This window comes from Dermacentor variabilis, chromosome 11, assembly GCF_050947875.1.
Source record: "Dermacentor variabilis isolate Ectoservices chromosome 11, ASM5094787v1, whole genome shotgun sequence".
Taxonomy (NCBI): domain Eukaryota; kingdom Metazoa; phylum Arthropoda; class Arachnida; order Ixodida; family Ixodidae; genus Dermacentor; species Dermacentor variabilis.
This window is the reverse complement of record NC_134578.1, coordinates 2,401,507-2,426,302: the sequence shown is the minus strand read 5'-3', so window position 1 is coordinate 2,426,302 and position 24,796 is coordinate 2,401,507. Positions and strand designations below refer to the sequence as shown.

Here is a 24,796-nt window from a genome sequence, read left to right as displayed (position 1 = left end):
ACGCAAACTATTGTTAGGACACCTCGACGTAATCGATTTGATCTTGGCCGACGTCGGTGCGCGCTCCATATGTCATGGTGGTCATCTTTCCAGCCGCGAGAGGCGCACGCTGCCCCAAAGAGAGTTCGATGAAAACGATTTGTCCTGAGCAGTTGTACATACACTCGTCAGCCAGCGGCAGCCATGTAGTTTGGTGCACTGAGCTCCAGTGAACGGTTCTTTGAGCGCGTTGTACACCAAGAATTAGCACGCTTTGAAAGCGCGCTACTGACTTGGTTGTCGATCACTCAGCTGTCCGTCACTTGTATGGCTCCCTCACCCCGCATTATGTCAAAGAGTCAAAGAGTTTATTCAGACAACGTATGTTACAGTTGCCTAGGGTGCAGACCAAAAGGCAAGTGGTTGCCTGACAAGGAGTTTGCGCCCTTCTTGCTCCCATTCGAGAGCACAAGACATTCAGCGCATAAAATAAACACTAAACGAGATGGAAATACAGAGTGGTTCGTAACATTGAAACGGGAGTTATATCATATTGAACATTTATGTACAATTGAGAAAAATGCTGTAAGAAACAACAGAAAAAACAAAACAAAAGGAGTGGTCATGCCTGCAGTGACAATAGATACATAGTGATGTTATTTTTGAAAGCTTTGAATGATTTACTTTCCTGTATAATGTTTACAGCAGGATAGTGATCGTTTAAAAAACTGGAAATTCTGTAGCTAAGTTTCTGGGTGCCGTAGTTCGTACGTATTTTTTCCTTATTGTAACATATGTGACGGGTGTAGTAGGTGTGTGTTTTTGTTAGATACTGTTGAAAAAAAGCCGTAGGATCGGAATGCATTTGTAGATAACTAGCTAACGCTATCTTTTTGTTTATAACATTCCACAGTGTAAGCAGTTGATGTTTTCTAAACAGTGGGGCAGTGTGGCTAAGGTATGGTGCATTATCAATTAGGCGCAAAAATTTCTTTTGTAATAAATATATGTTTTCTATGCTTGTTTTAGGTGCTGTGCCCCAGACAAGAAGACAATAGTGGAAACGCGAAATTACCAGTGTGCAGTATAGTTGTTTCTTTAGCCAGATAGGCAAAAGGTTCTTTATTGTATACATGATACCAATGGACCTAGATATACCAGTGCGAACTTTTTCGATGTGAGGTGACCAGTCAAGATGCTCGTGAAATATGACACCAAGAAATTTATGTGTTGTTACACGTTCGATAGATTCATCGCAAAATTGGATAAGTATTTCTTGTTTTATGCACTTGTTACGAGCGCGGAATATAATGTACTTAGTTTTTTTAGTGTTTAACTCTAGTTCATTATTGTGGAGCCACGTGGACAAATTTTCCAGCCATACATTGGTTTCTACTTGGAGGACTTCTAGGTCTTGTCCGCAGAAGAATACATTGGTATCATCAGCGTACATTATTATTTCTGGTGTAGAGGGCACGTTAACTATATCGTTTATATAAAGCAGAAATAACAGCGGCCCAAGGATTGATCCTTGTGGAATTCCATAATGTATCTGACCTAAGCTGGATTTTGCATTCATAATATTCATGTACTGGCGACGATTTAGGAGGTAATTCTTTACTAATGTGAGCGCCGTTCCTCTAATGCCATATTTATATGCATGTGACCAAGCGCTCCATTATAGGTCAAACTTCAAGAAAGAATAAAAACGAAACAAGAGAAAAAAGAAAGAACGAAACAAAATAGGGAAGGTGAGAGTTGTAGCCGTCACCTTTCAAAGGCGACGAACTGTCTTAGTTTTATTTTTATATTTAGGTAATAAAAAAAATTCATCAGCCCTTACGCTCTGTGAAGAAGTACGAGCAGCGAAGCTGTGGTGTCTTTTACCTCAATCGACGCGTCCATGTATTATTATTATTATTATTACTACTACTACTACTACTACTAATACTACTACTACTACTACTACTACTACTACTACTACTACTACTACTACTACTACTACTACTACTACTACTTTATTATTATTATTGCAAAAATGGAGCTGTCCTCTTCCCTCCCGTAGAAGCCCATGTATTGAAAAGAGACTGAATTCCACAATATTTACAACTTCACTGTGAACTACGTAATTATGAAGAGTAGATGAAACTGGACATAATGTTATAGTCGTCTTAGCGGCTAATTGTCATATAATCTGTTTCGGGATAGCTTTGACAAAGCAAGAGTTAAAGCCGTTTTCGGTAACCGTACTCTCTCCGTAGACGGCCATGTATTGACAGCAGTAGGGAATTCTGTAACGTTTAAAATACACTGTGAACTAATTATAACGGGTAAATCAAACTCGGCGTAATGAGAGAGTAGTCTTAGCGGCCAATTTCAGTATAATGATTTGCAAGATACCTACATAAGATTGAGAGCTACAGAGCATTCGCGGGAAGCTGGAGGAGACGAAATTTTTATAGTGACGACGCGACGCGTAGACGGACGGACACCTAAGCACTTATGAGTTGTGAATGACATTCAAAGATCTCTGACTACTTCTGACGCTTCCCGGCAACTGCAGCTTAAGTAACCGTAGTGTTTGCCGAGAAACGCTGGCGGCGAATGCTATGCACGAAGCCGAGCTTTCTGGTAGAAACGCGCCCTCTTGCGTGGGCCGATCCCTGAGGCAGTGCACAGCCGCGCCGGAAAAAAATTGCGTAATCTTCAGGTTTCTGTTACCATTCGCACTTTTAATAGTTAAGTCTGAAAAGATCTAACATAAAACACATGCGCTATTGGTCCCTCGTTTCGTGAAATTTGTTTGTGGGCTGTCATTCTCAAAATTCCGAGGAATAACTTTGTCAAGAATGTAAGGCAAGGTGTGGGCAACATAGGCGATAGAATGGTGTGACAATATAACCCGCACATGTCGCATGTCATAAAGCAAGGCGTGGCATATACATATACCTGAAAAGTGCGGTGGCATGTTACAATCCTGTAGCACGTGAAGGCGAAAGCCACTTGGTAATGCGTCGTCTTGCATCGTCACGTTGCTGCTTTCGCGGTTCGGCTTCGTTCGGCTCGTTTTGACGCTTCGCTGCGGCTTCGCTCGCTCGTATTGGGTGCGAGCTCCGCCACTGGAAAAGCTGGCGCCACCATCGGCGTGACGTGGCATGGGGGACCACGTGGACGCAGCGGCCGCGTCGGTTGCTTCGTAAACGAGCTGAAAACGAAAGTTTAAAGTCCCACCTGCGTTGCGGTTCTGATTAATTGGTGAGGCTTTCCAGCCTTGGATGTCTACTTGACAACGTTTGAAAGCACTGTCATAGGTAGTGGCTGCCTTTGGAGGCGTGTAGCATGGTAGGCTACTGATCGGTGCCACAGTGCCGGACGTACGCAACGGAGCCCGGTTTCAGCATTATTCACATGTAGTCGTGGAGGGCAGGCGAATGAAGAGGAAATACCGCAAGACAACCAACGACGTGAGTGAGCAGGGCCCCAACGGACCGCCTACTCCGACTTACAGGATGGCCTTTGTGCCGCTCGATGTGTCTAAGAATTTAAATTCTGTACACAGACAGATTCTTAACATTTACCTTGGTAATATGGCTCCGAAAGGAATTAACGAAGTGCGTTTTAACACTAAGAAAAACGTAGGTACAGTGGAAGTAACGACGCAGGCCGCACTAGAAAAATTGAAAACCGTGCGCATACTAGGACACATAGAAGTCCGGTCGTTCATCGTGCACTGTGGTCGCACTAGGGCTGGTGTTATTTATGATGTCGTGTTTGACATCAGCGACGAAGAGCTACGATGGCTTCTGTCTTCAACAGTGAAGGTCATCGATTTTCACCGCTTCGGTCGATCGACGAGCATCAAGCTTCTTTTCGAGGGAGACACGCTGCCTGATCATATCAAGGTGGGCTACGTGAGACACCCGGTGCGTCCTTATGTGCCCCGGCCACTGTAATGCCACAAGTGCCTTAAGCTAGGCCATGTCAGCGCTGTATGCACAGGCCATACGGCATGCCTCCGCTGTGCCGGCAGCCATGACGTATCTTCGTGCACAGTGAAAGAAATGAAGTGCTCGAATTGCGATGGACCCCACGAGGCCAATTTCGAGTGTCCTAAACAAAAAAAGGAGAAAAAAGTACTGAACAAAATGAGCAAGACAAGTATGTCACACAAGGAGGCGGCAGCGTCAGTGCAACAGCGGAGGAGACGAACGCGTCATCGGCGTGGGCAAGCTGCAGGTCCAAACGAGAGCTCCCTGGCTCCAATTCCGCAGGTCCAGGAGAAGGTAGTTGAATTGGCATCGATAAATCTCTCTAAACCATTGCTTCAAGCCAGCTGCGCAAGCCCGGAATCGAATGTATGGCCACGCTTGCCGCCGCGCACACGGGCCTTAGACTGTCAGCGCGACCAAGGACAGTGCACTCAATGGCACCATCGGACTCTGTTATCGAAACCATGCTGCGACAAATAATCGCCGCCCGGCAGCTGCTACTGTCCGGTTTAACTACGCCAGTGGCGCTAACAGCGGTAAAAATTATGAACGCTATAGACAGTCTCCTGGCTACATTACAGTAACTTCTAACTCTGCTCGCTGAGATGACTGTGCTGTGGTGTGAAGTGTACACGTACACAATGCACAGATACAGTGTGATGTGCAGCCCTCATCGTATTTGCCGTACCACCACCCTCCTTCCTCTTCTCACCCCACCTCTGTTATTCCCCAAACCCCTTCCTCAACGTGGAGTAGCAGGCTAGAGGCACTTCACTCAGGCCGACCTCTCCACCTTTCTGCCATTACACATTATCTCTCTCTCTCTCTCGTAGCCGCAGGACAAGAAACTGCGTGAAACTTGGCTCGCGAAAATTACAACCGGCAGACAGCCATCGGCTACAACTCGGGTACGCAGCAAGCACAGACGTGAGGAAGAGTTCTGCTACAGCGCCGGGACTGTGATGTTCGGTGAGTAGCAGAAAACGCGCACTGACACGCTCGCACGCGCCAGCTGCCCGGCTAATGTCATGACGGTTTGGTCGATGAACTTGTTGATGCTAGATACTGGCAAGTTCACTAGGATGGAAAGGGAGCGGTAAGAAGCACATTAAAGAAGGCATGGCACATGGTCATGTTTGTGTTATGAATTAATGCACTCGATTACGAAAACGAAGCAGCGGGAAATCGCACGCTGAGAAGACAGATAAACATACAGTGCGACGCAATTTGAGAAATCATATGGAAACGTCCAAGAATTTAGGAGGAAAAAATTGAATCGTCGTGACGGCACATCACAGTAGCTGTAGGTGTGGAAGTCTCTATAACGAGATTACTTTTGAACAGTTCTGATAGCGTCCATGCAACGATGGTTGTTTGTGTACTGTCAAATGCTCATATTCTGCCGTGAGCACGGTGCGAAAACGCGCACGCAGCGAAAGCGAAACATTGTGCGCAGACATGCATATAGACGTGTTGTCGGTCGTTACGAACCCGTGCGATCGTTGCATTGAGGATCCTTTTGGTTATACAGACAGCCCACTATAAGAACATATTTCACACACTTTGCTCACAGCGTTTGCCTACCTTTCACGCAAGAAGCCAGTTCGGGAGACTCCATCCCGGCGACCGCGCGCAGTGGCGTTCACTGTACGTATTAGGTAAAAAGATAGCGTCTGTAAACGATTCTGTGCTTTCATTTTGCCCAAGATTATTAGTTCCACAGTGAAATCCCTCATTTCGAGAATACTTAAGGAAATGTATAGGAGGGCTGCCGCGTGGTGTTTTAAGCCACAGCTTTACTGGTCGCGAACTTGCGATTTCGCCATGGCGGTGCTCCGAGGAGGCACATGACGTCACAACGCGCGCCTCGCCGCGGATATTTCTCTCTCTCGCTCCCTAGTCACTACTGCGCATGCGCCACTAGTAGCACCGAGCCATAGGTGTTCCGCAGCTGCGCAGCGCCGCGCCTTTCCACCGCCACTGTTTGGTGTGACGTCACACCGCGTTCCTCGTCGTTGCGCTCGCCTCCGCTCGCTTCGCCAGCTGCGTCGCATGCCTGATAACATGTCGGAGGATTGAAAAGTAGAGCTCGCGTGCGCCGCAATTCTGATAAGGCGACAATTCTGATAAGCAGGAGGAGGCCTGGAATCGACATCGGAACGGGATGAAGAGGAAACGAATCGCCCAGGAAACAGACGAACAGCGCGCCGAACGACTGACTAAACGCCGCAACATAGCTAGACAACCAGAGACTAACCTGGACTTGCAATCAAGATTAACCAAAGCTAACCATGCTATGCCTTAGCTTTCGCTACGTATTGTAAAATTTGGAGGACGATCCCACCGCTGGCATACAGTTGTAGGAGTTGTTAGACGATCTCGCCGCTGCCACCATTTGTAAGGGTTGAAGGTCGTAGAGAGGAACTTGGGAGGAACAAGGAGAACAGGGTTTATTTGCAGTATTAACATATTAAACAAGTGATACATCTACACAGTCTAGCGTGACTCCCAAATGGAGCACGCAAGACGAGAATACAGCACACAGCTTACGAGTACGATCACGCACCCTAGCAGCCGACAAAAGCTGCTTATAAACACTCCATTGGTCCCTAGTTCCCTAGGTGAGGGAAACGGATGTCTAATCTGACTGTCTATAGTCGTTGGGGCGTAGTCGACCCGACTTGGAGGAGGAGGGCTCGCACACTTGGAGGAGGAGGGCTCACGACTTCGAGGAGGAGGGCTCACGCACTTTGGATTCCCAGAACCCGTGTTGAGCGCGACCCCGTAGCCAGGTGGTCACGCCTGACCGCAGCCGGCGCCTCTGAATTCCTGAGCGGACCTCGCACAGTGGCCTTCGCCGCTGTCCATTGTCTGGCGTCTTCAAAGGCCCGTGAGTAGGCACCGCAAGGCATCTCCTTCCAGGAAATCCCCCTGCTTCAGTCGAACCGTGAAGGCGTTGGCGATTTCACTAACAATAGTTGGTCATTCATGGTAGGGGTTGTGACAGCGCACACAAGACAGGGACAACAGAAGAATAAAAGGACGACACAGCGCTGACTGAATCCCAACCATGAATCCAACCAACTGGCCTAACTTGCCGTTCTGAATAGTTGGTCAGCCGATCGCGTTTAGTCATAGCGGCGCCGAGGGGTTATTGACGCGGCACCTCGTGGTCCCTACGGAACGAATCACCGCGGCAGGTGTTGGAGGCTTCCATGGTATCTTCGGGGAAGTTCGCCACGCTCGCAGCCGCAGCTGGCTGAGAAAACGTTGAATGTCGGCATCTCTGCAGGCCGTTCCTAACAGTATATCCTGGCACAGCCGAGCTAAGCCACTGCGAATGTTTTAATGAGCGCCGTAAGCCAAACCTATGGAGGAGCGCGCCGCGTTATCCCTCATACTACGCAAGGGAGGCGCTTCTGACAGATGGCGACTCCGTAAGTCCTCGCCCCCAATAGCGGGGTCAGACTCGCGCGAAAGACGTTTTTCTTCGGCTTTGCATCCTCTCAGCAGGGGATTGAATTGTATGCTGCTCTGTGTGTTGTATGGGTAATTTCAATGAATGTATGCACTGTTCGCTCCACTTTGCTGTGTGCTTGTAGTCTCAGCCTTGGGTATGAGCCATTGAGAAGGTCACGTGTTTTTATTGCGATACCAATTATATGGACACTCCAGGCGCATTTCTGGCGTCGGCGTTGCTGTCACCTTGAGGTTCCGTATGAGTGAAAGCGTGTGAGGGGGAGCCGGCGGACGCGGTTCAATTTCGCGTGCGCGAGCGAGGAACGCAGCCCGGATCCGCGCCCTCTTCTTTGGCGCGCGAGGCAGGGGGTGAGGCGAGGGAGGAGGGGTGTTCTTCTCCGGCGGCTGCTGCGGTGCCTCGTTGTCCTCCTCTCCCGCCTCTCCGTGCAGAATGGAGACAACCGCGGCTTCTGCTACGGCGTTGACCACGCGAATCGCGGACGCAGTAGTAGCGTTGCCGGAGCTCGTGTGTTTTGGAAGGGATCTGCGACGTGGCTAAAGTGCGCGCCTACGCGGGCCTCATCTTCAAAGCGATCTGTGATGTTTTCAAAGTGCGCGTAGTGCCGGTGACGTCGTATGCGCTGTGCTTTCTACGTTTCGTTCGCGCTGAAGCGAGACATGCACGAAGGTCAATTCGCATGTTGCTGCCGCGATTCCTCCCTCCAGAATTTTCAGAACGAGTTAGCGCGCTCATCGAGCGAGATGTGTTCATGTTTACCTGTGCGCGCGTGACAGCGTGCTGGCTAATTTAGTTGAAACACATTGGCGAGCTAGTTGGTCTGAATCCATGTTAGAATGTGTAATCGCGACTGAACAAGGACGTAGAAAGAATCAGACACACAAAGATTGCGTTGTCTCTGTGTGTTGGTTTCTTTCTACGTCCTCGTTGAGTCACGCTTACATATTTTATCATGGTTAATTTAGTTAGTAAGCGAATGTTTACAAGTTTATACGGCCGATAATACTACTATCCTTACTTCGTGCAGCTATCTACTCATTTGCTATCGCAATCGGTGCTTCGCCTTGCGGGCGGAACAGCAAATTTATGTATTTGCTCAAAATTGAAGGAAACAAGTTTTTATCATGGGAAACAAACACGCTGTGGTATACGGCTGATAACACTTTGTTTTAGGTCATCTTTATTTTTGTTGTTCTTTTCGGGTTTTTCATTTGCAACTCGTCGCGCGTCGCGAGGAGCTTCACCTGCCTGCTCGCGCGAGCGAACGCTGTTGGCGCGCAGTGATGCATGGACGGAACGCGCGGAGTGATAACTTTTCTTGATAGAACTTCTTGCGTAGCTTCCACAGCATTGACTGCTATGTATGGAATGGACTATAGGCGAGTTCTCGGAACGACAGAAAACTGAGCCATGATTTGAAAAGTTAGACGACGCATGTACTTTGAGTCCAAGTGACGTACTAACAACTGCGTTCACTGTGCATTCAAAGGTATTTAAAAGCTCAGCAGGGGTTATATGGTTGCTGCCTGTGCATGTGGCGCTGTAGTCCACGGTAACAAAATTTTCCGTGAACGCTCGGTCGTTCAGTCGGCTTAAAGTGGCACGCAGTGTCTGGCTTTCATCTTAAGAAGAGGGTGAATACACGACAGATTCTTGCCAATAGCTTCAAGAAAAGGAGCAATGGATGGCATATGACAGATCAAGCTACGACAGCGTTATATCGAAACTGGACCATGCTTATTTATTTACCGAGCATGTTGTGCGTCAAGGTACAATCACTGGTTCTCGTAAAGTTAAGGCAAGCTTGAATACATGTGACAGGTTCATAGCTGTACTAGTGATGATTTGATTGCTTCGGTACAGTGTCCACTGAACATATGGCAACGCTAGCCCTAAAAAATTTCTACGGCCATCTGGCTACAGCCTGCGACGATAACGCTTTGCTTGCTTCGATACTTGGATACCCGTGGCGCATTTCTCTATCTCCAGCAGCACGAATGCGCGAAGCAAGGAAATTCGCGCGCTGCTGCATCCTTCGTCGGTGAAGGAAGCAACGCAGTGACGAATAACGGAAACGCTGCGATGGCATCACTGTGAAGCCCGGAAGTGGACGACTTCCGTATGACGCTTTTACGTTGGGCAACAAATAGAAAAAAAGAAAGAGGAAAAATTATTTGCTACAAGAACTGCCGAGAATACAGAAGTTACATATCTGGAAAGGAAGAGACAAAAATAAACTAAATAGAGCCAACTCATCTGCTGCCATCGTGTCAGGATCCGGTTCTACATAGCGCAGCGGTCACTGATGCTATTCTGTAGTCCGGGATGCATTGTTTGTGCATGCTGCTGCGTGTGCTGGTGCAGTGGAGAAAAATAAGTAAAATGAAAAGACAGCAGACTTGTACGACTTTGCAGAATCACAACTCAATTTTCAGTTACGCTGTTTCTTTCGAGCAATTGGAATGAGAATTTCAGTAGCTTGTAATTGAACCACTACCCTTAAAATGAAACGTTGCCCGCATATGACTCGCCCGTTTGGAACTTTGGTCGTATATAACGCTTTCGTGCCCTTGCTAATACATTTTTCACAAAGGCAGCAATTAATGTAAACACGTTTTGCTGCGCGAGAATTGGTGGCAATTATAGTTACCCTATAGGAGAACGGGTTAAGTTATGAGCCGATCAGTACCAAAATCAGCATTGCAAGCCATCGATTCCCTCTCAAGGAGAGGCCAGTATATTACGTGCCAGCATTAGACATCCTACAGATATCTGATTTTGCTCAAAGGAGCGGTCACTCAGTTACCTTAAAATGGGTACCTGGTCCCTGTGGCTTGGCCTGCAACGAGCTAGCTGGTGCAAAAAGAAGAACCGCTTCTTCTAAAACCGTCGACGTAAAGATTCCATACTCGCGAATTGATCTAAACTCTTTGTTAATTGCGCTCATGCGAGATTGCACAGCAGATTATTGGGCTCAACCAGACCATCCGTACAGGCGCTTGCAGGAAGTAGACTCTGGCAGAACTTTTCGCCTCACGACTAAAGTCTAGCGACGCCAAGCAAGTATGCTTCACCGGATTCGCCTGGGCATCGCCTTCACTCGATGCTATGCACATCTCATCGGTCGTGCGGACAGCCTAAACTGTGAACACTGCCAAGTGTCTGAGACTCTCCAACATCTGTTTTGCGACTGCCCTCTCTACGCGTCACAGAGGAAGACGCTGGCTTCTGCGCTAGCAGGCATAGTCAGTTAAACATTTTTTGAAAGTGCTATTTTGTCCGCAGTCTGTGACCGTACAGTAGCAAGAATAGCCGCAAGGGCTGCTATAGGCTACTTGAATATCAGCTGACTAGACGGGAGGCTTTAAGGAAACCACTGTGTTGGTGCATATATGCATCCATTCTTCCTGTACTTCCATTATCGTCTTGCAACACTCCTTTTGGCCTCTTTCCTTTTTCCCCTGTAGTAGGAGTAGCAGCAGCAGGCGAGAGCGTGTTAGCTCAGGCCAACCTCTCGGCCTTTCTAGCGAATGTCTGAGCCGTTCGTAAAACACAAATGTAGCAGTCGTTAGTGCTTGAATACGTAACTTATTGCAAACGCCGCAACTGACAGACACCCTTCGAACTTTGCCTACATATCTCCCATGACCTAGCTCTTATTTGCACCAAATATAAAGAAGCCGGCTCATTTCACTGAGGACATCGGGACGACCTGCCACGAACCTCTTATTGGCCCGTTTGGTGAAACAGTTTGGTCCAGCGAAACGACATGGCGTGTAGTGCGTTGCCTCAGCGAAAGGCCTCATCAGGCCATGCTTCGGTGCAATCAGCTGTCGAGAATGCAACTGGGTTTTCGCTAACGCACTGTGCTCCATTCATTCTGCAAAATATGGAGCGTTGGAGTGAAGGTGCGTCAAGTAGTTGGCTGCAAAAATTGTCGTATTAAGGAATGGAATGAATCTGTGTGTCCAAGTTCACGGACCGCTGCTACATAAGGACTGCCTCCGTTGCCGGCTGCTCGCGATGCACCGCTTCCCTCGAGAATAAAAATGAAATTCACTCATCCGCCAGCGTTTAGCGCTCACCTCCAAGGAAAGGACTTGAGTCCCGGAACGTCTGCACGAGTGAGCACCGCTCGCTATACGGTGACAAAGGGAGTAGCGCCGCTTATTGGCATGCAGTAAGTCTCTCGCACATCGTCTGCACACGTCCACCCCAATTCCCACGAAAACTGACACCCACTCTATCGCCAACGCATCAAGAATAAGTGGACGGGCGCATAGCTGAATCAATGCGCTGAAGCATGGATGACGGCGGCTACACCGACAGCGCACTAATGTTAAGCTCAAAGTTTTGTTACGGTCCACATAGTAAGTGAGTGATTAGCGATTATGCGTAATTGCTACAAGCTATTACAGCGTTACAGAACATCTACTTTCCAAGCCTTGTGCCCAGCAAGAACAAATCTGTCGTAGCTGAGCACACCCGTGAATGGTCAGCCAGAAAATAAGAAATTAGATAGTGACCGCCCGGGGAACCTTACTGAATAAGAAACGGGACATGCCGCTGCTTAAAAGTTTTTGCTAAATGAGGAACCAAACCTAAAAACACTGATACTGATTCACATCATAAGCGGAAAGTTAGGATAGCTTGTAATACATTTTTAGCCCCGTTTTTATTAGAAGCACCGTACACGCTGCTCGCGTTATTTGGACAAAGCGTAATGAGCTCCAAAAGTGCTTACATGTCTTTTGAAGCTGGAGCCAAAGCTTCGCGTGTCGTCCACCCAGTCACCGTCTACGATATCCGCCGAAACAGCGGTTTGCAGCGCCGCACCGGCGTCATGTACATCCGCGGTAAACAAAGAGGGAACGAAGGCAGTTAGGCAAGCGATGGACGCGTGAACACGGGATAAAACATGGCAGTACCCACGGTGTCGCCGTGAAAAGAGTCAATAACGCATGAAACTGGAGAAATAGGACGTTTCAGTAATTATTTGCAACTCTCCTAATTAAGCCAGGAACCTCAATGTTTGGACACACATTACAATCAAGATGCCCCTGATTGCCGCCAAACGTAAACTTGCTATAACGTAGACGTTCCTCGGGACATGGGAAACAGCCGAAAGCGGCGACGTGACGCTTTTGAACACTTTCTCACGACATTTCTTGCAGAGGCCGTATTTCACCCACAAGCATTAAACTTCGCATGATAATTTTCCATGGTAGTCACCATATTTTTGATGCGAAAGAGTCAAATGGGCGAAAAAAACAGGCGTCTGTAGTCTGTAGCAGCAAAACAGCGCCGAAAGTCCCATTGGCTGCGACGCCACGTCACGAGCGCGCTTCGACGGAGGGAAAAGGGAGCACCTTCTGTGGTGTGGGTGGAGAGGGCACCACCGAGACGTCCCCTTCGGTTCTCGCTCTCGGAAGCCGGCGCGTGGCCTGCGTATCTCTCTCTCTCACCCCCACTGGGCTTAGCTGCTGCGCGCGCCAGCCGGCCTTGGTGGTGTTAGGATTGGGTGCTCAATCCCATCGTTCGTAACCCGTTGTCAAGATTGGAGTCCGGTATGAATGAGAAGGTAGCTGGCCCATGCCGTCGTCCAACTTATCCACGCCGAGGACGTTGATGAAGGGAAGGACTGCTTCTCATCGAGAACGAGGAATATGGGTTTATTTACAGTGTCTACATCAGTCTAGCATGACTGCTTGAGAAAGTACACCAGTCTAACATGACTGCTTGAGAAAAGTGCACTGAGCAGCCGCACAACAGCGGTTTATAAGCACTCGGTCCTCCCCCTACACCCAGGTGACGAAAACGGCCGTCCAGTCATCGTAAAGAAGTCACCTCTCTGCGGGACGGTTTACACACACACACTCACACACACACTTCCTTGCGCGAGGTTCACGGTCCGGAGCTGACTTCAGACGGACTTCGTAGAACTCGGGGCTTGTGTCAGGAAAGGTGCCGTTTATTCCCCGAGCTGACCCCTGCAGCGCGGCCGGGTGCCCATTGCCTTGCGTCTTGGACGGCGCGTGGGAAGGAGCCTCGAACTACGTTCCCGCGAGCACTCCCCCGCTCGCGGCAGACCAGGGCGGTGGTGGCGGCTCAGTAACAATAGCTAGTCCGCTGACCGCATTCAATCACAACGGCGACGAGGCTAGAGCGTAACGGTGGCGTTCCAAGAAAGGTTGCCGCCGCTGTCGCAACCGGCTGGGAAAACTTGCACCTCAGCTGGGCCGTTCTTAACAGCAGCCGCTGCTGCCTCCTCGGTCTCTCGTCGCGCAGGACGTCGGTGGCATATGGTGCTTTGCTAAGTTTGATGTCGGTGGCAACTGTAGTTATGCCCGGTCCTTGTATATTTAGCCACGAAATTTTGCGGACTCACCAAGCACTTAGCCTTGCTAAGTGTTGCGCCGCTGGCGACACTCGCACATAACGCCTCGGAACGCTTGAATACGTAATTTATTGCAACAGCCCTGGCTAACCCAAACACTGCGAACTTTTCGTATACATAACTCGTAACGTGTCTCTTAGCTCCATCAAAATAAACTGTGTGTATGCTACAGTTCCCTGTTCACAATAAGAAACAGCTGAAACGGCCACATAACGGTTTCAAACACTTGCTAAATGACCTTAAAGTGAAGGTTTCTTTGTCTACCCTCTAAGTTGTTGCATGGCTGTCTGCTAGGCCGCTTAGTATCACGGTGGATACATTTGTGGATATACATGCAGACCGGTCCTGGATGTAGCGCACACCGAAGTAGCCCGGGGCGGCAAGTGATATACGTAAGCGCGGACGTGAGCTCCGAGGCAAACACGCCGTCGGCCCATCGTCGTCATGCCGTCGTCATTTGATCGCCTAAATTCCGTTGTGATCATTCCTTCGTTTCATGCCATCGTCATCGTTCTGCCATCTTCAGTCTAACGTCGTGACTGCATTGTCATTTTGTCGTGATCATTCCTCCGTCGTTGTGCAGTCATCATTATTATGTCGTTGTCATTCTACCATCAACATACACTTGTCATCACACCGCCGTAATCATGGCGTCATAATCATGCGATGGTCTATCATTGCGTTGCCGTCATACAGTTGCCGTAATGCATTCGTGGTCGTACCGTCGTCTTAACTCCATTGTGGTTGTACCATCGTTGTCATTCAAGCTTTATCATCCCACTCTTGTCATACCGTCTTCATCACGCCACATTCGTCATACAGTCGTCGTCATTACAGCGTAGTCAATCCATTGTCGTCATGCCGTCGTCGTCACGCCGTCGTCATAATGCCGTTGTCATAATGCCTTCGTCTTTAAGCCATCGTCCTCACCTCAGATGTACGTGCCGTTTCTTCACTGAAACCAGTGCGCCAAAGACCCATAAAAACCGCGTGCAAGGGCATCAAAGTATTTCTAAACGCTTCAATTTATTGGATGTGGCATGAGGATGCGAGTTCTTGGTGCGCAAAACGATAGCCGAACCTATTCCAGAGTGGTAACGTGATTTCGTCTTTAAAGAATATTTTATTTTCTCGAGAAGACGTCGTTGCTGCCCTCTTTTTGTAGCAATGCTATTAAGACGACTTCCACGACCATTTTAAGACGACGACATCTACGACGAAAAAGTCCGACGACAACTTGCTCGGTAGCAAATGTGAGAACTCCCTTATATACAGCTTTGCAGTCCTTGATGTATGTGCTGCTCAGATTTGCACACATCCGCGTAGTTTTTCTATTTTTCTTTTTCTCTTGTATTATCGCGATATGTGTGCTTATAAACCTTCGTAATTGAGCGCAATAAAGATTTGCTAGCCAGTCTTTGTCTCCGTGTATTTTTTCTGTGCGTTTTTGTTGCTCTATGGTTCAGTCATCAGGTACAATAAAGGCACTCCTCTCGCCTTGAAACTGCTGCGATAGCAATGGTGCCACAGCCCTGAGGGCTGTGGCACGACGACAATAATGTACCGGGGCAGTTTGTAGTTCATATTGAACTACAAACTGAGAACTTCTGCAGTTCGCTTTGCCGCAGGTTTCAGCTCTGAGTCGTTCTGGAAATTACCTTTGGCTGTGATAATTAGCGCACAAGTCTCAACTCGCAATCAGGGTACCATGTTTCTGCGCAACGATACATGGCAGCGCCCATGCAGGCCGCCCGCTTCGATGCAAGTTCGCCCTTACTACTTGCTCTCCGCGGTGACACCAATAAGAAATTGCAAAATCAGTCCGCTTTTTCCCATCTCACTGTGAGAACAAAATATATTAGCCAAATGTTGCCGGCATTGTTGAGATGGACTGTTTGTTGCGACGTCATTCGGTCTGAGAGGCTCAAGCCACGAAGGCGTTTTGATTTCTACCTGTAGATAGCGGAGCGTTGCTAATTAAATAAATAAATTCACAGGTCAGGCTTCTATGCTCACTGCCGAATGAAAAATAAGTGCGCAGAGGCACTGGCGGCCCGTGCACGTACGCTCACGAGTTTGCATGAGCCGTGTCAAAAAAAAAAAAAAAAGATCAGCTTCGATTGAAGTAGATTGCTGGCTGCAGCTTTATCACAAATAGATAGGTCAATTCTTTTTTACTAATATTTAATTTATGATTGTTTATTGCTAGATAACTATTTAACAGAGCAGGAAGACGGCATTGAGTTGACTATGTGGCGTATTTAGTACGATAGCCGTGGACTTTCCAATATTCCAGCATTCTTGAGTTGTATTGTGTAGGTTGTTTTAAAGTTAATTGACTGAATCGTGTCAGAAAATTAGTTTTGTGCTGAGAATCTTTGATTTGTAATTAACACAATTTATACTTATAATTGTCTTCTACGCATAGTAACCATCGTTTTTGTTGTAGTGGTGCTACGGGGTAATCGGCTGGGGAGCTAGTTATGATACGAACAACTTTTCTTTGCAGTCTTCTCAATATTTTAATATTAGCTCCTGTTATCGTACCCCAAACTAGCACATAATATTTTAATTGAGATAGAAATAGGGAGTTCTACACTAAACACATAATATTTTGCGGAAAGTAATCTTTGTCTGTAAAGGATACCAACAAACGATGCAAACTTTGACGAAACGTAATCGACGTATTTATACCATGACACCCAGAGTTTTAAATTCACTCTCTAATTCTACATCAGAGCCACGTAGCAGAAGCTTCAGATTTGGCGGAATTGACGTTACTTTTGTGTGGAATCTTATTGCTCTGGTTTTTGAAGTAATAACTGCCACGCCATCTTCCATTGCCCATATGCTAATTTTAGATAACACTAAGTTTGCGACGTCCAAGAGTTCTGTACTTGTTTCTGAAACAATGAAGATGCTGGTGTCATCTGCGTATATGACAGATTTTGACAATTTATCTAGATTAACGATACCATTCAAATATGTATTAAATAAAAGCGGCCAATAATACTAGCCCGAAGCACTCCTGTATGTATTGGTAGCAAGCCGGACGTATAGCCATTTATGTCAATACACTTCAAGCGGTTTGAAAGATAAGATTTCATTACATCCAACTCCGGGCCCCGTATACCATATTATCCAAGTTTTTCAGTTAGTCGTCGTCTATTTAAGTAACCAAAAGTTTTCGTAATGTCTATGAATACACCAAGCAGTAATTTCGCATTGGCTATGTTTCTTAATATGCGTTCTTTTTGGCCGAGTAGGGCAAGCTGCGTAAATCGGTGTAGGCAGAAACCATACTGTGCTTCTGTTATTACGTTTGTTTTGTTTAAGAAACCTGTAAGGCTTGCCATAGTGAGTTTTTTCAGGAGATGTTGAGAACACTGGCAGGACAGAGACTGGGTGGGGTAATCACCCAAGTTGTTTCGGTCACTTACAAATAGCTGCAACTTCTGCTATCTGTATTTTTCTGGGGAATATGACTGAGCTGAAGCATAGAGTAAAAATATCGGTTAGCACTGCTGCAATAACTTCAACAAATTTATAGATTTACTCTGTGTTGCTGGTGCGTCGCAACTGCAGGAATTGCTCAGTGTTAAAAGGGCGTTATGTACTTATGTTATGGATACTGGGTTAAGAAAGATGATATTGTTCTTTTTATCAATAGCCTGTATTTGCTTTTTGCCGCCTAATGAAAGTACGTGTACCTTTGTAGCATACTTATTAAATTTCGGGCTGTCCATTTCGGCCGTTCCTGATTGGATAGGGCCGCTCGTATGTTCCTCGCTCGTACAGCTGCATCCAATCAGCAGCGGCCCAAATGGACAGTCCACTCGGTGGACTCTTACAGGATACCCCCCCCCCCCCCCCCGGCACCTCTAAGTGGATCACAATGCAAGTGGCAAAAAACTCTCCATTAGAGGGTAAACAATAACGTTAATGGCCTTTTTAAAGTTTCCACCTGTTAAAAGCTCTTCAGGTAATGAGTTCCAGTCAGTTATTGTTTTTGAAGAAATGAGAACTTGTGGGAATTCGTTTTTGCAAAATGAGGAGTGAAGTTATAGTCGTGTGTGTGTCGTGTTCTGCGGGTTAAAGCCGGAGTGACATACGGTGTGGCCTGGATGCCGAGCTGTCCGTGTAAGAAAGCGTGCAAAAATTCTGTTCTCTCTATTTTCTTCTGGTACAGAGAAGTTCTAGTTGATCAGTTTTAATGAGGAGAGAGGGAGAGCCAGAATTCCTGTATTTGTTGGAGATGAATCGCACGCGTGCCTTTGAACCTTCTTAATCTGTGCGATGTCTTTTCTCGTGTGAGGATCCCACACTATGACGGCATGCATACTCAAGTTCCGGCCTAAGAATAGATTCGTAAGCTAATTTCTTCACACTGGCAGGTGCTTCTTTTAACTTGTGTCTAAAAAACCTGAGTTTTTTCATAGCAGATGAGGTTTAAAGCAAATGTGGTTACTCCAAGCAAGCTGGTTGTTAATGATTACGCCCAAATATTTGTATCACAGATGTAGTGTTGAGCGCGTAGTTAAACGTAAGAGGCGTTTTCTTCCCAGTGATGTTCATAAATACTGTTTTCTCAAAGTTGAGTGACATCCCCCATTTGTCACACCAAGACAAAACATGATTCAAGGTAGTATTTTTTATTTGGAATACTTCTAGTCTTTAGTTGATACCTGAGCAGGTGGGCAATACATTCGTCAGGTTTTGACAGCTATAATATAATTTTCCAAGTCAGCTCTGCACAGACAATAATTACAAAAACAATTCTGTAGTAATAAAAAGTGAGAAACAAATAGTACAAACAAGTTTCAAAAAGCACATAAGGTTTAAATGAAAAAATTGGAGGACGCTTAAGCTTCGCCTTCAAGAGTGGAACGCGACAGCGTTCCCGTCGACCCGCCAAGGGGTGTAAACAATGGGCTACGGCGCAGCGACTACGCGCCCCGCATCGGACGCGGTGAGCGTCGAGCAACGCAGCGTTCGGCGCGACAACGAAATGTGCGCCTGAGCAAGCGACGCACGCCTGAGCCATTGAAACAGCTCGTTTCTAAGGCAACACCGCGTTTACTAGAGGCGCTTTTGTACCGCTTTGAAGCATCGAACTCGTGGCTCAGTGGTAATAAAGAAAAAAAAAAACTCGTGGCTCAGTGGTAACGTCTCCGTCTCACACTCCGGAGACCCTGGTTCGATTCCCACCCAGCCCATCTTGCAAGTTGTTTTTATGCGAAGCATATTAACGTAGGTTTCGGGCCTTCGCGCGACGCCTGGCGGTGGCCACCATTGACCCTGAAGTGGGGTCACGTGACATGACGTCACGTGATGACGTCACACAGGTATCGCGCCGTCGGTCGCCTCCCGGCGGTGGCCACCATTGACCTTCAAGTGACCTTCAAGTAGGTCACGTGACATGACGTCACGTGATGACGTCACACCGGCTGCAGATGGGGCCTCATATCGCGCCGTCGGTCGCCTCCCGGCGGTGGCCACCATTGACCCTGAAGTGAGATCACATGATGTGACGTCACGTGATGACGTCACACCGGCTGCAGATGGGGCCTCATATCGCGCCGTCGGACGTCGCCCGGCGGAGGCCTCCACGCTTCGGTTCGCGCCGTCGCGCGCGACGCGGCGGCGGCGCCACCATCACTGCATCACGTGATATGTGACGTCACGCCAGGGATGAAGCGGCGCGCGCCCGCCGTCGCGTCAGTCTCTGTGCCCACAACCGCGCCAGCGTCTTTGCGCCGGGCGTGTATGCGGTCAAGATGCCTCCAAACGCTAAGGATACGCTAAGGTTAAGCCCAGTGGATGCTTCGCATCCACTGGGCTTAACCTTGATAAGCCTCCAATTTTTATTTATTCATGAAGTGCCTGCTGGGATTTATCGCTCACGGCCAATGCCGCCGACACCGACGCCGACGACACCGGCTTTTCTGCGACACGAGCTCCTTAACGCTGTCGCGTTAAAACATGATGACAATAGAATGTCTGCTGTTTAGAGCCGACAGAATGACCACATCACTAGTGTTTAAAATGCTTCGTCTATTTGGGAACAAAAAAATTGGGAGTCAGCGTTAGTAATGGATGCGTCCAGCCAGTTCCATTCTCGTGTTACTAGCGGGAAGAAAGAGTGTTTAAAGGTGCCACTGTGATATGAATACTCAGTGTCTACGCGTGCTGGTTCCTTAATGCACGTTTGTGTGTCAGTGAAACATACTTTGATGAGTCGATCTTAAGTGCGTTATGAAGTAGCTCATAGAGGAATTTCAGTCGCGTGCGCTTTACCTTTGTTGATTGTGTTTCAAGCCCGGAGATTTCAGCTAGTTCAGCTGGAGAGTCAGTTTGTTTATACTTATTGTGGACGAACCTGAGCGCTTTACTCTGCATTCGTTCAAGTCACGAAATGTTAGTTAAACATTGGGGAAACCAAACTATGTTAGCAAACAGGTCTAACGAACGTTTTATAAGCCAAAAGTTTAGTTTGTGCTGGGGCAAGGCGAAGACACCTTTTAAGAAAAAACAATTTCTGCAATGCAGTTGAAGTGATGTTATCGATGTGTTCGCCCCATCTAAGGTCATTTGTTATTGTAACAACTAGGTATTTGTGTTTGCTAACGAACTCCAGTCGTATCCTATTGATTGTGCACACAAACGTTGATGGTTGTTTTTTTCTGGTTACTGAAATTACTACAGATTTGTTTGTGTTAATTGACATCTGCCAGTTATTAGACCAAGAAGCAATTTTATCTAATGATCTGTTAAGTAAGGCACGGTCTTGATGGCTCCTGATTTCTCTGTAAATTATACAATCGTCAGCAAAGAATTTAATGCTGCAGTTGATATCTCTGGTAATGTTATGAATAAAAATGAGGAACAACAAGGGCTCAAGCACAAAGCCCTGAGGAACACCGGACGTGACTGGCACAGTTCTGGATTGGATGTGATGATATAAAATGAATTGTGAAAGTTGCCGTAAGAAATCTTCTGCCCAAGCCAAAATTTCTCTATCACCAATGAAAACCCGAAGTTTTGCGATCAGTTTGGTATGATACACGCAGCCGAAGGCTTTAGCGAAGTCGAGTAATATGATGTCAGTTTGGCTGTTATTGTCAATACTTAGAGCTAGGTCATGCACAACTTCTGTTAGAATACCAGTTCAGCAGGCTTTGATATAAAACAGTGCGTATTGCTTTAAACAACCTGCAATCATCGACAAAAATGTTAATTTTGACGTTTTCATCAATAAAGGAGGTCAAATCACTTATATAGACCAAAAACAATAGAGGTACCTGCACACTCCCTGGCGCAACACCTGATGTGACCTCAAGTGAAGGGCAACAAAAACCGCCAATTTCCACATATTGCGTTCTCTGCTTCAAGTAAGCAGCAATACATATTGTGAGTGGTGCTGGTACTCCACTTATTTTAAGTTTCAGGAGTAGTTTATCGTGGGGAACCTTGTCGAATGCGGTACTGAAATCGAGGTATAATATGTCAACTTGTCCGGAATTATCTAATATGCCACTGAGGGCGTGAACAGGTGTTCATTGTGTAACGGTTGAAGATCCCTTTCTGAAACCATGCTCACATGGACTGAGCGCGGAACTTGTATTTAGAATCTGCAATGGATGATTTGCGACTAGGGAGGGGAAAGAGATAAGTAGAAGGCAGGGAGGTTAACCAGAATAAGGACCGGTTGGCTACCCTACACCGGGGGAATGGGAAAGAGGGAACAAAGATAACAGGGAGAGAGAGGAGGGAAGGAAAGAAGGAAATTGCGGTGAGTTCGCTGACGTGTGCGGTTTTACAGAAATTGCATTAATAGTCAAAGATGGTCGCACAAGCCCGTCGTCCTTAAGAAGTACAAAAGCGCCTTCACCACTTTATGGGCCGACGCGCGATGTGGGTGGTGTTCCAGCAGCACCTGCACAGAAAGCGGCCGATTGTCCAGTTTTTGGAAAGCTTTGGCAAGTTCTTGTCTCTCTGGGGTGCATCGTGGACAGTGGCACAGCAGGTGGTCGATGTTTTCTTCGGTGCCACAGACCTCGCATGCTGCACTGTCTGTCACTCCAATTAATGTAGATCATGCCTTTGTGAAGGCGTACTCCTAACCAAAGGCGACAGAGAAGCGTAGCTTCACGTAGAGGAAGTCCGAGTGGAGGTCGGAGTTGCAGGGAGGGGTTTAGTCGATGCAGTCGTGTAAGTCGTAAGTTTGGCGAGTTCCACTCGGTCAGTGTGAGACTGCGTGCCAGGTGTCGAAGCTGCCTTGCGGCGTCTGTCCTCGAAAGCGGAATTGGAATGCTGTGCTCTTCTTGATGTGCTGTGCGAGCAGCATTATCGGCGCGATCATTGCCACTGATTCCACATTGGCCAGGTACCCATTGAAAAACGACCTCGTGACCCTTTTGTTGGACGTGATGGTAAAGTTTCGCGATTTCGTATGTCAATTGGTGATGACATCCGTGTCGGAGAACTGACTGCGTGCACTGTAATGCCGGTTTTGAATCACAGAACACAGCCCATTTTCTAGGTCTTTCAGAATCAATGAATTCCAGTGCTTGACGCAGGGTCGTTAGTTCTGCCGCCGTTGAGGTCGTGACATGCGATGTCTTGAACCGCAGTGTCGTTCCTCGCGTTGGTATAACCACGGCACCACCAGAACTGCACGACGTAGTCGATCCATTGGTATAGATGTGGACGTGGTTGCTGAACTTTTCATGCAAAGAAGCAAGCTGAGCTCAGCTCAGAGCAGGGGCCGGTAGATCTGTCTTCTTTTGTAGTCCTGTAATCATTATATGTACTTGCGGACGGCTCAAACACCACGGGGGAAACGCTGGCTTGGCCGCAGGTGCGTACCCTGAAGTAAACGACGCACGATGTGCACTGACAATACCGCTAAATGTCGAGCAGGGCCTTGCAGCAGTGAGGCTCGTCAAGTGGTGGGAAGGGGCCTTAGCATAATGCCTGAGATGCATACGCATTGTCTCAACGGTAATGTGCGTCGTGATTGGGTAATCCTGCGCAAGGGCAATGGTTTTAGCCGTTGATGTACTGCGTGGTAAGCCAAGACATATCTCAAGGGCTTGGGCTTGAATACTCTGAATCGTACGCAGGTTAGTCTTGCAGGTGTTGGATATTGCAGGCAGGCTGTATCGCAGGAATCCAACGAACAACGCCATGCACAGCTGTAGCATAGCGTGTATAGATACTCCCCAACTTTTTCCTGCAAGGAACCTGAACAGGTGAGAGATTGCAGTCAGCCGCTTTTTCACGTAATTCACATGCGGTGTCCAAGATAAGTCTCTGTCAATTGCGACACCCAAGATCCTGTGACTTCTGCTGTATGGTATAAGTTGCCCGTTAATAGATCCGCCGTAAGCAAATATTCGCTTCCTCGTGAATGCCACCATTGCGCACGTCCCGCATGAAATTTCAAGTCCTTGTTCACGAAGGTAGCAAGATGTCATTGCGGCTGCTTTCTGAAGCCGAGCGCGAAGCTGAAGTCGTGTCACACCTGATGCTCAAATGCAGATGTCGTCCTCATAGATGGAAAGTCGTACAGTGCTTGGCAGGTTGTCAACTAATCCACAGAGGGTGAGATTGAAAAGAGTCGGGCTAACCACTCCGCCTTGAGGGACTCCTCGGGTACTGTAATGCCCGAATGTCGGGCCATTTTCTGTGTGCACGTAGAATGGTCTCCTCTGTAAGTAGCTGCACACCCACATATATATTGCCGCCAGGTGTAACGAGCCAGCGCTGAAAAAAAAGAAGTTGGGACTGGAACACGCGCTCAGCAAGAGACGGGCGCTGAAGTAGAAGAGGTAGAAGCTGAGGACGCCGGCTTAGATTATTGCACGCCATCTTGTACAACCGCCTCCCTCGCCGACGCCGGGTACATCGTCTATTGCCTTTTCGTGACAAAACTGGTGGAGGTGCGGGGTACGGTTTATCCGATGCCACAAACCCCTCCTGGTAGCAAGAGTACCAGCCCTATCCTAGTGGACACCCCTGTTCACTGGGCAAGCAGGAGAATCCGAGGATTGCCTCCGGAGCTTGATCATCTCCCCGCAACAACATCGACGCCCCCCCACACCGGTATGGAAGGAACGTCGACGTCCCTACCGACCATTAGGCAAGGTACGGCCACAACGGCAACGCAGTATCTGCTGCAGAATCTCCGAGTGCCGAATGTGTTCCACGGAGATATCTTCGAGGATGTAGAAGACTGGTTGGTCCAGTTTGAGCTCGTTGCCGAGATAAATGAATGGAGCGACGTGGCGAAGTTAAGGAACGTCTACTTCAGCTTGGAGGACGGTGCCCGCACTTGATACGAGAACCGAGAAGGGCTCATCAAATCGTGGCTTGATTTCCGTCGTGCCTTGCTGGATACCTACACCAATGCTGATCGCCGCGAACGAGCCGAACGGGCGCTCCAATCCCGCATTCATCTGCCGAACGAGAGCGTGACGCAGTACGTCGAGGATATGACGCGCCTCTTCCGTCGGGTGGACCCAACCATGTCCGAGGAAAAGAAGCTGCGCCATCTAATGCGGGGAGTTAAGGAACAGCTATTTGCTGGCCTTGTTCGAAGCCCGCCGAAGACCGTGGCTGAATTCTTAACTGAAGCCACCACGATGGAAAAGATGTGACACCAGCGCTCAACTTTCTATGACAGGCAATTGAACCCAACTTCACCTTCGGACCAGCGCTCAGCTCCGTATGACAGGCACGCGAACGCTGCTTCACTGACGGACGCGATTGCCTTTGGAAACGTGGACGTTCTCCGAGATCTTATCCGCTCTGTGGTGCGTGATGAGCTTCAACGGCTCACCTGCCCGCCTCAGCCCACGCTAGGTTCCATTTCTGCCCTTGTGAGGAACGAAGTGCAGCAAGCGATCCAGTGTCCCGTTCCTAACAACAATGCGCCGCCTGTGACAGCAC

General features: G+C 47.9%; 1 protein-coding gene across 4 annotated transcripts in view; it reads left to right on the top strand.

Moving 5' to 3' along the window:
* Positions 1-24,796, top strand: part of LOC142564697 (mRNA decay activator protein ZFP36L1-like) — a 462,788-nt gene that overhangs the window by 149,387 nt on the left and 288,605 nt on the right. For 3 of the 4 annotated variants that reach the window (XM_075675826.1, XM_075675824.1, XM_075675823.1), the window contains one exon: positions 4,802-4,937. The exons of the other annotated variant lie outside the window; for it this stretch is intronic. The gene's annotated coding sequence lies outside the window, so the exon portion shown is untranslated. The remainder of the gene's footprint in view (positions 1-4,801; positions 4,938-24,796) is intronic. 4 annotated transcript variants of the gene reach the window in all.